The following is a 14,407-nucleotide window of genomic DNA, read 5'->3' on the forward strand; positions in this document are numbered from 1 at the left end:
TTGATAAGCAGCATACATTACCTACCAGGGCTTCTCCTCCGCTTAGTCTTCCTCCCCGGGTCCCACATCAGCTTCGGTGCAGCTTGAATGAGCTTTCAGACCACTCAGCCAATTACTGGCCGGGACCGCCGCAGCCAGTGATTGGCTGAGCGGTCTGACAGCTCAGTCAGACCGCTCCGAAGTTGATGCTGCACCGCGGGACCCGGGGAGGAAGGAAGGAGAAGCCCTGCTAGGTAATGTATGCTGCAAGGACACCGGTAAGGATGTCCCTGCAGCCCTGGCTAAACTATCGGGCCCTAACTCTGTTCACATGGTTTGTGGTTACAATCATTCGTATACCAAAGACTGAAAGATTTGCAAATAATTAAGAAAGCATCTTTTGACCTGACCATAAAACCTATCAACAAATTTTCGTTAGTCGTTTGATCACTGCCTGCAAACACACAGAAAGATTATCACTTAGAAGTCGGGCCAAAATTTTTATTAAAGTATTGTAGTGCCCCCCCCCCCCCCTCCCCAAAAGTTATACAAATTAAACCAGCAGATGCAAGCTGAGAGGTGCCAAGGCTAGAAGGTCTCGGGGAGCTGCTGCAGCCAGGGTCATGACGTCGCCATTTTATCCAGGAAGTGATGCCTTGATGCAGTAGTGCAGAGAGAAAAAAAAAACAAAACAGTTTATGTTCATTTCCCGTAATAAGTGTAGTATTGGTGATTTGTATACCTTTTGGAGGGCAATACTTTAATAAAAATTTTGGCCGGACTTCTTTAAATTCAAACAATTTTTCGCACAATCTTTCCGAGCAATAGGGCCTTAAGACTTTTGTAGGCTGGAGAAGTTGGATACAGCCCTATGGGGTCAAAAATCTGCAATATTCACATGTAGACACTCCTATGTCTTAAACAATTTTATTAATCCATGGATTTTCAGACAATTTGTCATCATAAGACTTAGGCTGCATTCAGACTGAACATGGAGGGCCTGTAACGAAATGTTGTCTCCCCCCCTCCAAATAGGCAGCATCTCTAACATGATGCTGGGAGCAGGGAAACTGTATGAATATGTGCCGCACTGTAGTTATAGAACCACACAGTTTCCCAGCTCCCTGGGGGGGGGGGGGGCGTTGAATTGGGCTGATAGAAGTTTATTCTGACCCTATAAAGTTCCACTGTTAGTGCTTTAATTACCCAGAAAAAGATAGAACAGGCTAAAGTCCCCTAGGTCTGTATCTATTCATGGTTTCTGAAGTCTTGGCAGAAGACAAAAAACATACTTTTTTTCGTATATCTCCACAGTTGCCCAGCAGAGGGAGCTCATACAAGTGGTATAGGTAATCAGCTGCTGTAAGGTCTGGCTCCTATTCCTGCTGCTGACCTCATATCTGCACAGGCAGATAGGTAGGTAGGAAAGTGGAGTTGAATTCCTCTGTACCACTGTATAGAGCTAAATTGTTGGTGTCTACACAGCAGTAAGAGTATAGAAGCTAGTTTAGGACACAACACAGTAACCTTATACTCCAGAAACTAGGAACTTGTATTTGCTTCCATCACGTTTCTCCCATATCAGTGAAGACCACAGTACACTCGAACCTGACAGGATGGGACCAATGTTGTAAGGTTACAAGGTTCCCTGGAGCTAAAGCATGATGTGGAGCCACAATTAGAGGATACTAGAGGCCACTGTCAGATGTGATCACCACCACATCCACGCACAGGGGATGTAATGTGTTAGTTATCACCCTCATGTTCAGGACTTGCATTTGGGGTGCACAGAATTTTTTTGTCACAGATTTCTTAGTCCTTTATACCCTGTGTATTCTAGGTCTATGAGCAGATTTTTGCAGTTATTTGTGGTCATATTAAAAAGGGAGGGTTCATGTGAACATACCCTGCGCAAAATAGGTGCTTTCAGTCTGTATTAAACTAAAATTAAAGGGGTACCCCAGGGAAAAAGATCTCAAGCCTTCCAGCACTTATCAGCTGCTGTATGTCCTACAGTAAGTGATGTATTCTTTCCAGTCAGAAACTGGTGGCAGCAGAAAGCATTGTGTTAGACACATATATAAAAAGAAAAAAAGCAGTAAGTGATGCATGTGCAGGAAAATTAACTCTGAGGGAGCCACAAACACAAGCACACAGTATGCACGCTCACCTGATATGGTCGTGCTGAATTAGGCACAACACTATTCGGAGCTTGAAATTGCAGTGGGATTGCAGCCCGCCACCTTCCGGTAACTCAGCCAGGAGTTCCATCAGCAAGATTAGCACAAAGAAAAAAAAAAAAAAAAAAAAAAAAAAAAGGATAAAAAGCAGTGGCTTTCCTGGCGCAGCCCGTCTGGACCAAGAGTCTGATGTCTGGATCACTGGGTTTCCTCAATGTTACCAGACACTGACTCCACGTTCTGGTCTTTATTTGCATTCAGCTACATGTTTTGAGGAGGCCACCCTCCTCTTCATCAGGCATCTGTGTCAGACACAGAGGTGGCAGCAGAGAGCATCAAGTCATTTACAAATCTGTTTAACCTTACCCAGTTGATAAAAAAAAAAAAAAAAAAATTCTCAGGGAGTACCCCTCTGAGCAGCCATGACACTTTTGGAAGCATACTACCCACTGCCCATGATATGAAGTGAAAATCGACATTTGGAACCATTCATAGAGAACAAATGAAATTGATAAGACTGGGGGGGGGGGGGGGAGCCAAAACTTTAACAGGTCATAAATGGTTATTACCTCAAAGGCCATATATCTGCTAACCAAAATATGACATATAAAATAGCCTGCTTATAATAGCAAACAGAAATATTATAAAAAAAATACCACAAACGTTCTATAGAGCCAGAGATGGATGAGAAAAGAACACCATAGACACCGCACAGATTAAACAGTCACTAACACTTTATTAAATGTATACATGTTGCCAAAATTAACTTGTACACAATACTTTCATATTGGAAATATTCTACCAGGGCTTATGTTACATAACTTATGAAGTCAAATGCAGATAGATTTTGTGACAAAGCCATAAGGATTTTAGAGGTGTTATTAACCCCTTCCAGACTTTTTGAATTTTGATTTTTCTACTAGCTTTTCAGACCCCTTACATTTTTCTTTTTCCACCAGAGTTGTATGAGGACTCATTTTGTGCGGGACAAGTTGTACTTTTTATTGGCTCCCTTCAATTTACCATAAAACTTATTATTTCGAAACCAGAGAAAAAACTGTGTGGTGAAATAGAAGTGAAGGGCAAAAAAATTCACTAACAATTATGTGGGCCAATGATTTTTCCTAAGGTCACCCTGCAGTGAAATGGACACATTAAAGTGTCACTGTCTTATTTTTCTTTTAAGAAATCAATAGTACAAGCACTTTTAGGAAACTTTGTAATTGGGTTTATTAGCCAAAAAAAGCATTTTTATCAAGAAAAAGCAGTTTAAAGCTCTCCCTCCTGTCTTCATAGTTTTCTATGGAGAGGGGAGAAAGGAGATGAGGCAACAAGACAGGACAACAAAGTTAATTTACAGCTACATCACCGGGCTATCTCCTCTGACAGTCAGCACTGACCTCTGAATACCGGCTTTCATGCAGCTCCCGCTGTGTAATCCTTTGTTCTCTGCTGCCAACTAATCTCCCTCCTTCCTCCTCCCCCTCCCCTCTCCATAGAACAGACAGGGGCACACCTAATGCAACAAGTCTTTTTGAATGCAAATAATGCCATATTTGCCTAATAAACCCAATTACAAAGTTTCTTAAAATGTCCTGTACTATACAAAAAAATAAAAAATAAATTTACGTTTTAAGAGCGTTTTGGTTTAGGAGCTCACAGTTTTTCAAAATTGTGACTTGGTTTAAGAGCATTGCTTTGGTTTAAGAGCTCCCTGTACTGGGTGGGAGGGGGAGTGGAGGAGGGGCATGGTCTGCATAGCGGGGTCTACAGCACTGTACACTGGACCCAGGAAGTCTCCCTCACCTTTCAAATCATAGCAGATCCACTTCAGGCTGGGGCTTACATCAGGGGACAGGTCTGTGGAGGTAATCTCTTCATAGCTGTGACCCCCCTCTCCTTGGTGTCTAGTGGGGGGGGGGGGGATCCCTTCTACTGAGCCGTCAAGGGCTCAGCGTCGGAATGACGCTGGTCCCGGCTCGCCAATCAGTGTATCTGGTCTGCTGCAGACTAGAATAAGGGATAAGTGCTCTATTATATACACAGCATTGATCTCAATGGGAGATCAGTGCTGTGTATTCAGAAGTCCACTAGGGGGCTTCTAATCACTGTCAAAATCCCCTCCCCTAATAAAAAATCCCCTCCCCTAATAAAAAATCCCCTCCCCTAATAAAAGTTTAAATCATCCCCCCTTTTCCCATTTTATAAACAAACATATTTGGTATCACCGCATGCATAATCGGCTGAACTATTAAATTATCACATTCCTGATCCCGCATCATAAATGGCGTAAGCGCAAAATTACGCATTTTTGTTTACATCAAATCCAGAAAAAAAATGTAATAAAAAGTGATAAAAAAAGTCACACAGCCCCATAGACCAAACAATAAAAGCGTTATAGGGCAGGGAATAGAGCAATTTTAAACACATTTTGATTTTTAAAAGGTTTTAATTTTTTTTAAAAGCCATCAAATAAAATAAAGTCATGCACCTTTTTTTCCCCAATTTCACTGCACATATTTTTTTTTCCTGTTTTTTCAGTATATTTTATAGAAAATTTTAGTCTAAATCTGCAAAGTATAATTGGCATCACAAAAATAAGGGCTCATATGGGTCTGTAGGGGAAAATATGCAAACACGGTGGCCTTTTAAACATGGAGGAAAAAACAAAAGCACAAAAATGAAAACTGTCTCCGTCCGTAAAGGGTTAAGCACATATGTAGCAGGCTGCAGTGAAGCAGCAGAGTAGTTTTTAATGATTAATAAGGGATGGCGTATGAAACACTGTGGAGGATTACAGAAGACAGAAGTTCACATTAGTAAACGCACAACACATCAGTCCACTTGATGGTGCACTTCTTGAAGCCACTTCCTTTGAAAGCATGATGATGAATAGCCTTACTCTAGCAGCACTGTTAATATTGGGAAGATATGATGAGTGAACTCCAATATTTACGTGCTGCTAAGGTACTGCTGACACTTTCAATGACAGTCTTCAGACACTTCTTTTGGAAAGGACGCAACCCTTGGGTTTTGGCGGCAGCACAATATGGCCTGCACCTCTGTGTAATCCACAAACCATTATGTGCTGCTACTGTACTTCAAGGCACATGAGACACCCAACTTATTACATCAGTCCTTAGAAAGGGAGGAAATAGCCCCCCCAAATCCCAATTCCCAAAGTATCATATAAAGATCACCTGGCGTATATCCGAACCCTGACACACCACATTTTAGTCAAGTGTGAGGTTATCTTTTTAAAACCTGCAAAAAAGAGAAGAGAATATTTACCATTTCATGAAGGGTAAGAGCTGCTCAAGGAGACGCACAGACATAGACCTGGCTCTCTTTTACCTGTTTGGGAATATAAAGTGTATAAACAGTTTTTTTTTTTTTTACACTGCACCAATATATACTTCTGCTTTATAGCCATGATGGTTGCTACTCAATGATATCCAATTAAACAGACTAATATTAAAAACCCTTTCCTATTGAACAAAAAAGGCAAAATCTGATGTTAGCCGGGGAAGATCAGAAGCAACATGAAAAAGTATTTTACTGAAAGTAGAAGACGCTTGAAACAAACTTCCAGCAGATGTGGTAGGTAAATCTATAGTAAGTGAACGTAAACCTGCCTGGGGATAAACATTTATCATAAGATAAGGGCTCGGCCACACTAGCGCTTTTCTTTGTTTCTAACGGATCTGTCTATATTAATTAAACGGATGAGCATAAACCTATGCAAACTGATTGCAAAATGTTCATTTTTTTAATGGTCAGTTTGTATTTTGGCTTAAAAAAACTGACTTTTGTCCATCAGTTAGCATTCGTTTTTCTATCAGTTTATTTTTCTCCTTTGGTTTCTTGCTGCTTCTGCGCATGCTCAGTGCAAAAACGGATGAAAAAAACGGATGTGAACGGAAATACCTTCCGTTTTAGATCCGTCCTCATTGACTACAATGTAAAAAAACAAACAAAAAAAACAAAAGTGCACTTTCCGTTCGTGATCCGTTTTTTCAAGCGGAAAGAAAAATACAGCAAACACTATTTTTTCTTCCGTTCAAAAAAACGCATCTTGAACGGATTTCATGCAAACGGAGCACAATTAGGGCAAACGGAGCACACTAAAATAGCATGGGAATCTATGGGGATTTTAACGGATCCGACAGTTTCCGTTTTGCTTACTCTAAAACGGAAAAGGTAGACGGAATGGTGCCGGATGGTCAAACGCTAATGTGAACGTAGCCTAAGAAAGTAAATAGGATCAGGGCAGATTAGATGGGCTGGGTGGTCTTTTTGTGTTGTCAATCCTTATGTCATGACAGTGTGGAACCATAGAAGTCATGTTAGTTGGTTAATTTAGTAGGATAGGGCTAGCTGGGTATTTTAGTAGGACAGGTGAGAATGTTAGACTTGCTTCTCCATTGAACTATTGGATTTATGGAGGCAACCAAGTGTGTGCAGTGCCATGTAAATTCCATCTTACTATGATCATGCAGGTCTGCGCGTCTCTTTGGAAAGGAATGGCTTAAAATACTAAATACATCAAAAAATGTAGAACCATAAAAAAAGTTTACTTACTGCATTAGTAAAGTCTTTCGTCCCTTTTAGTGCTCATTTTGGTCTGCAAAAATATATATTAAAAAAAATTATATATATTAAAGTGTGGTTGTAAACAAACATGCATAACAGACTACTACAATACATAACACATTAGTCCCTTAGTGGTCGGCTTATTTTGGGCCTTAAGGCCAGTTTCACACATACCGCATAGCAGCCGATTTCACACTGCAAGTTTCACAGCGAAATCCACTGCAATGCTGTGTGTCCTGACACTTCATATGGCTCTACATTCTTGCAGATTTTCATTTTGCTGCAAAAATGTAGCCCCTGTCCTATTAACCCACCGCTGCCAAGCTAATAACTTACCTGTCCGCGATCCGGCCTCCTTCTCTGCCTTCCTGATGTCCTGCTCAGGGCCCTTTTACACCAACAGAATATCTGACAAAGCCGGGAACAGACTATAAACAGAGAACAGGTAATAAAAAGTAAAGACTGAGATTTCCCCTCTTTCCAAATCCATTCCTGGCTTTGGCTTGAAAAAATTCCGTCACATAAATCGGTTGGTGTAATAGGGCCCTCAGCCAATCAGAGTGCTGTCCCACTAAAGCCACCGATTGGCCGAGAGGGGTGTCAGGGAGCCAGGAGAAGAAAAAGGAGGCCAGAGTGCTAACAGATTGAAGCCAAAGCCAGGTATGGATCTAAAGAGAGGAGAAATCGCAGTCTTTCCTTTATGACCTGTTTATATAGTCTGTTCCTGGATTTGGCTTCAAAAATCTGGAAGATAAATCTTTGTGTATACCTAACCCAAAAGTGATATAGCAATACATTTAAATTGACGCACAAGCAGTGTTGTTCGTGTGGCTCAGATGCTCAAGTTATCATGTCTTCTAAAGGCACTGGAAATGAGTGCCGATCTTGTTTGGTGGGTCGTAGCATTAAGGTCCTTATAGACCTAATAGTCGGCCGTCCAATCTCATCATAATAATCTGATCCAGGATAAAATACAATATACAAAATACATCTAAATATGCACCACGCATAAAAACATAGCCAATAAAGGAATCATATGGAAAACCAGTGTCATACATATTTTGTATTAAACTTCTCATCTTTCCTGCCAAGTAAACAAGCTATGTATGCTTCGGTGCAGGATGACACTGACACATTTGTGGTGGCTTGTCACCACGTCAAGGCGTACACACAAGTGGTGCGAGTAGCTGCTTATTTTTTATATGTAGAACTGTTTAGTCCAAAGACCCATACCTGGTTGTATCTAAGGAGTAGGGTTTTATTCGTTACTTTATTGCGAGGGTCATTTACATCTTCAATGGCATTGGTTATATACACTGGATTACATTTACCCTTTCAGCTTATATCTAGGATAAGAAAACCATAACTAAAACCCAAACATTGATCTCAAGTCCAAGTGTCAAAAATAAAGAGAGAAAAAGTGGTATTACTATGTACTACTTTGAAGTTTGAAACCAAATCACTGTCTACAGATAAGATTATACATGGCCGAATGACAGCAGAGAATACAGATTGTGGACTCAAACCCACAAGATAAATATCCCTTTAACCCCTTCCCCCAAAATTACGTCCTGGGATCTTATGAAATGCAGGTACTTAACGCATTAGGACGTCCCAGGACGTCATGAATGTAAACAAGCACTGTGCAAAATTGCACAGTGATGTCAACTGTTTGTGGCCACCGGCAGGACCCAGGGTCTCCTGGCAACAGCCAGGAGACACACCGGAGCCCGGCCAGTTAGCTTAACCCTATAGATTCCGTGGTCAGTACTGACCATGGAATCTATAGGCTTGACAGGAGGAGCTTCCCTGTCATCCATCGGGACCCTCACAGCGCGATCCCGATGTGTCCCTGAGCCTCCTGATTCATGGCACAAGCAACTGCTGCTACAGAAGCCTGTGAGATCGCACTGTAGGCTCTGTCTCACAGGCTAAGTGACAGCCTGTCAGAGCCTGCAGCGCAATCTCACAGGCTTCTGTAGCAGCAGTTGCTTGTGCCATGAATCAGAAGGCTCAGGGACACACCCCGCGATCATGCTGCGAGGGTCCCGATGGGTGACAGGGGGAGCTCCCTCCTCCTGTCAATCATAAATCACAGCAGGGGGATCACTTCAGATAGGAAGATACACAGGGGGCATGTTTTGAAGAGGAGCATCAGGCTCAGACAGGCATCGGGACCCAGCGATCACACTGCACAGGTCACGATGGGTGACAGTGGGAGCTCCCTCCTCCTGTCACCTCTATAGAGTGAACACATTTAGACCCTGTGAAGGCAGGTATAGCACATACTAGTACTGATGTACTTCGATGTGTTTTACCAGTCAGTGTCAGGTATAGCACATCGCAGTACTGTTGTACAGCTGTGTGTTATACTAGCCATCGCATGGTCCTAATGTGTGCCTGTGCTGTGTACCTGCTGAACATGCCCCCCAATATAAAAACCTGTGAGATGGAGCCACAGGCTCTGTCTCACAGGCTGTCAGTGTAAAATTAACAGTTAAAGCACATAGCAGTACAAATGTACCCCCATTGGGGAACCAAAAAAATAAAGTGAAAAAATAAATGAAGTGTAAAAACATAAATAAAAATAAAATAATTAAGTGTAAAAACCTAAAAAGTGATCCTTCACCAATAAAGGCATGCATTACAAAAAAGGTTAAAAAAAAAAAACCACTGAGACCCTGACTGATCTTAAAAGTGGGGGTCCCCAATGTGAATGGAGCAAAATACTGGATCCCAGCTTCATTCACAGAATATGGGACTTCTCAAGATAGCTGGACACTGTATTCCGCCACCTTATCCGCTATCTCTGTCAGACCTCTAGAGCCTGAATGGAGTGGAAGTGCACATACAAGACCACTGCTTCACTCAAAAGCACTCAGGACCCCGTACTTATCAGTGGGGTTCCAGCAACCAGACCCCCACTAATCACTTCTCACCTATCTTGCACATGGGTGGTAATTTGTAGTCTTAGGATAACCCTTTTAAGTGTTTTCATTGTGCAAAAAAGTAAAAGAAAAAAAACCATAAATGTGGCATCTCAAAATAGTGCTAAATTTAAGGGGTACGCGTATCTCTGGTGGCACAAATGGGGCACAACATATGTTGCACTGCAATGGCCTCGCTGGAAAAAATTATGTGCATTTAGCTTGCCTGTGGGCTCTTAATGCTCTGTCTACTCCTAGATGTTGTTTCTGAGGGTGTCTACTTTAAAAAAAATGAGGTTATCTTTGGGAGGTTTCTGCTGTACTAGTACCACATGGGGCATTATAAATGTGGGTGGTACTCTATAACCAGTCCAGCAAAATGTGCCCTAAATATGGCACTCCTCTCCTTCTGAGCCCTGTCATGTGCCCAAACAGCAGTTTATGGTCACATATGAAGTATTTCCATATTCAGGAGAGACTGGGTAGAACATTTGGGCATATTTATACCCCTGTGTTCCTTGTGAAAAATAGATATTTTGCGCAACAAGTTAAATTTTATTGTAAAAAATGTAGATAAAAATTTTTATGGCAAAATGCTTAAAAGGGTAGTGCGGCGGTAAAGAATTATTCACAGAATAACACACATTACAAAGTTATACAACTTTGTAATGTATGTTATGTCTGTGAATGGCCCCCTTCGCCGTGTCCCACCACCCCCACCCGTGTACCCGGAATTGTGGTGCATTATACATACCTGTCACGTGCCGACTAGTCTCCAATCTTCAGTCAGTGATGTCGTCTTCGGACGGCCGGGCCGAATCATTCCGACTGTCCCGAGGGCCAGCCGCCCTCTTCAGCGTTATCAGATGCTCAGCCGCGATTGGCTGAGCACAGTTATGCTGTGGTGCGGCAGCCGATGATGCGGCAGAGGGCGGCAGGCACTCAGGACATTCGGAGGGATTCGGCCCGGCCGTCCGAAGACGACATCACTGACTGAAGATCGGAGACGAGTCGGCACGTGACAGGTATGTATAATGCACCACAATTCCGGGTACACGGGTGGGGGTGGTGGGACACGGCGAAGGGGGCCATTCACAGACATAACATACATTACAAAGTTGTATAACTTTGTAATGTGTGTTATTCTGTGAATAATTCTTTACCGCCGCACTACCCCTTTAAGATTTTCCTTCAACACCTGTGAGGTCTGAATGCTCATTACACCCCTAGATGAATTGTATGTGGTGTCCAGTTTACAAAATGGGGTTATTTATGGGGAGTTTCCTCTGTAATAGTACCATGGCGGGCGCTGCAAATGCACATGGACCGAAAATAAGGTTCCAACAAAATCTGTGCTAAATATGTTAATACACCCCTGGATGAATAATTTGAGGGGTTTAGTTTCCAAAATGGGCTCATTTGTGGGGCGGTCCACTCTCCATCAAAATCTGCACTGAAAATGTAAAAGGGCGCTCCTTCCCTTCTAAGCCCTGCTATGTTCCCAAAAAGGGGTTTATGCCAACAAAGGGGGTGCTTTTGTACTCAAGAGAACTTGTGTTACAAATTTTTGAGGTGCATGTTCTTTGTGAAAATATGAAATTTTAAAGCGTAACAGAGTTGCTTTAGCATACCATTTGATTAAATAGTGTGTACCATCCCACCACATTAAGGTGACCTCAGAGGGAATCCCGTTGTGCTCAGTGTGCTGCTTTGAGTGAAGAAGAGGGCGTGCGCTCCTCCGCTGCCGCCGCTCTGAGAAATGACACTTCATGTTTTCAACTTATAAACCAGCTTAGCGCCATACGACCAGACTCTATTCACTTTGAAAGATGTTAAAGCGTAACTGTCATTTCAGGGTCATTTTTCTGAAAACATTAAATATCAATAGTTCAAGCGATTTTAAGAAACTCTGTAATAGGTTTTATGTACTAAAAGAGTTTCCTTCTGTAGTGAAAAAGCAATCTCCCAGCCTCCCCCCTCACATCAAATGAAGCAGGATTTCTGTCTCCATTATGTGGCTATGGAGAGGGGAGGGGCTGTTAGGAGTGACTGAGCACGGAGCAGTCCTACACAGCACAACACCCTGCAATCTTCTCTCAGTAAGTTCATAGATAAGCACTGACCTTTCTGACACCTGAATCCAGCGTCTTAGGTGCCCAGAGAGTCTACAAACAGCTGACCTTCATGTCACCTCTTCCTGCTCCCTCATCTCCCCCAGCCCCTCCCCCCTTCATAGGCTTACAATGGAGAGAGGAGAGCCCGTCTTCACTGGCTTCTCTGTAATGAAGACGTGTTTGCCTGATAATGCACAGATAAGAAGTCAGGGGGGGAGGCTGGGAGATTGCTTCTTGAGTACAGAAGGAGGCTTTTTTGGCTGATGAAACCTATTACAGAGTTTCTTAAAATCACTTAAGATATATTATATCTGCGGGCGGGCTCGCAGCGAGATTCTCGCTGCGAGCCCGGCAGGTCCTGTCAGTTCCCATAAACTACATACTTGCTGCGGTCTAAACGACCGCAGCGAGTATGTAATTATACCGCGCTTAAACCCTTCTACTCCCGCCGGCTCCCCCGCTGTAAGCAGCATACATTACCTGTCCTTGCTGCACGGGTCCGGCGTCCTGCTCTCCCGTCCGGCCAATTAGTGTGTTGCCCAGCCGCAGCCACTGATTGGCCGGGCGGGAGAGCAGGACGCCGGACCCGTGCAGCAAGGACAGGTAATGTATGCTGCTTACATCGGGGGAGCCGGCGGGAGTAGAAGGGGTTAAGCGCGGTATAATTACATACTCGCTGCGGTCGTTTAGACCGCAGCAAGTATGTAGTTTATGGGAACTGACAGGACCTGCCGGGCTCGCAGCGAGAATCTCGCTGCGAGCCCGCCCGTGTGAATATACCCTTATACTACTGATTTCTGCAATAAAAAAAAAACACGACAGTTACTCTTTAATGGTGCATTCACACCTACAGGATCTGCAGCTGATTTTCTGCAGCAGATTTCATTTAAATAACTGAACACCGCATCAAATCTGCTGCAGATCCTGTAGGTGTGAACGCACCCTAAACATGAAAATCTTCATGGAAAAAAGCTAAGCTTTTAAAGGACAACTCCCACAAAAATTTTTTTTTGCTCATTTAACACACATTACAAAGTTATATAACTTTGTAATGTGGTTAAATACCCGGCCTGGCCCCCTTCCCCCACTTTCGGACCCCCGACCCCCCACCCCGGAAGTTAAGGAATGTATACATTACCTATTACGATCGTCACGGTCCTCTTCTCCGGGGCGGCATCTGGTGACGACGACGTCAGAGCCGAGGGGCGGTCCGGGTCTTCTTCCTCCTCGGCGTCTTCATGCAAAGTGAATGGGGATGAAAAGGCTGCTGGTGCACATGCGCACCAGCAGCCTTTTCATTGGCTGGAGCGCATCACATGGCTTCCAGCTTGCTCAGCCCTGATTGGCTGAGCTTGCTGGAAGCCATGTGATGCGCTCCAGCCAATGAAAAGGCTGCCGATGCGCAAGCGCACTGGCAGGCTTTTCCATCCCCTGGACCCGGAAGTTGGAGACATCGCTGGATGGCGGAAGGCGGCGACGGAGAGGCGGACGGCGGGCGAATCGAGTGGCGATCGTCACCGGAGAGATGGTGAGTATGGTGTCTGTGTGTGTCTTTTTTTTTTTGGGGTCCCGCGGGAGTTGTCCTTTAATTCTTATGTCCTAATGAGTAATGCTTTCCTCAAACATATGGGGTGACTTATGGGTGTTTCTAACATACAAACTGCTCCAATTCACTTCACAAATTAACTGGCCCGTAAAAAAATTGATATTTGAAATTTTCATGAACATGTGAAAAATACTGATAAACTTCTAAGCCTTGTAACATCCTAAGAAAGTAAAACATGTTTCCCAAATCATGCCAACACATAGTAGACATATTGCTAATGTGACTTCGTAACTAATTTATGTAACGTGACTAACTTTTTTAGAAGCAGAACTTTTCAGTCAGTTATACTAATGCTATTTTTTCTAATTTTTCCTAAAATTTTGCAATTTTTCACCCAAAAAACCCAAAATACTGACCAACTAAATACAATAACAAAGTACAATGTGTCACGAGAAAACAATCCCAGAATCGTGAGCATACATTAAAGCATTGCAGAGTTATAATGAAATAAAAATAAAGAAAGACAGGTCAAATTATGAAAAATGAGCTTGGTCATTAAGGCCAAAACAGGCTGCGTAGGCAAGGGGTTAAACCTGGGCTACAATCAAATGTAATGGTCTGTCCTAGGGCTGTATGAGTCTATCAAGGCGCCAAGCAACTAAAATCACCCTGGTCATAAGACAGATGCTGTGTGCCCAAATGTAGAACTTTATTTTACTCTCACATTACACACGTCTTAGTCACACATTCATGCTTTCATCTCTTACTGCACAGCCACCCACAAGTAGCAATACTTGTCTCCAATCTTCCTTTGCACAGCCACATCTGCAGATCAGTATGTAAAGACAGGGTTGCAATGTCTTTTCAATAACAGCAGACTTTCCATTAACTGTTTATTCACATTAAGGGCCACTTTACAGATACAGTATCACAGCAGATTTCACGCTGCAAGTTCCGCTGTGTACTCCGGCCTTAACAAGCTAATACCCATTACCTGCCTTAACTCCCGCCTGCTTCTCCGGCTTCCGGGTCACTGATATAGCGCACTACTCAGCTGAGCAGGATATT

The 14,407-nt window shown here is 43.1% G+C and overlaps 1 long non-coding RNA gene across 2 annotated transcripts in view; it reads right to left on the reverse strand.

Annotated features, from left to right (window-relative positions):
- Positions 1–2,875: 2,875 nt before the first annotated feature.
- The window catches only part of LOC138792491 (uncharacterized), a 128,799-nt gene continuing 117,267 nt past the window's right edge, over positions 2,876–14,407 (reverse strand). For both annotated transcript variants that reach the window (XR_011363149.1, XR_011363148.1), the window contains 2 exons: positions 6,741–6,783; positions 2,876–5,423 (listed from right to left, as the gene is read on the reverse strand). This is a non-coding gene — a long non-coding RNA (uncharacterized lncRNA). The remainder of the gene's footprint in view (positions 5,424–6,740; positions 6,784–14,407) is intronic.

The sequence above is a fragment of the Dendropsophus ebraccatus genome, chromosome 5, assembly GCF_027789765.1.
Source record: "Dendropsophus ebraccatus isolate aDenEbr1 chromosome 5, aDenEbr1.pat, whole genome shotgun sequence".
Lineage (NCBI taxonomy): Eukaryota > Metazoa > Chordata > Amphibia > Anura > Hylidae > Dendropsophus > Dendropsophus ebraccatus.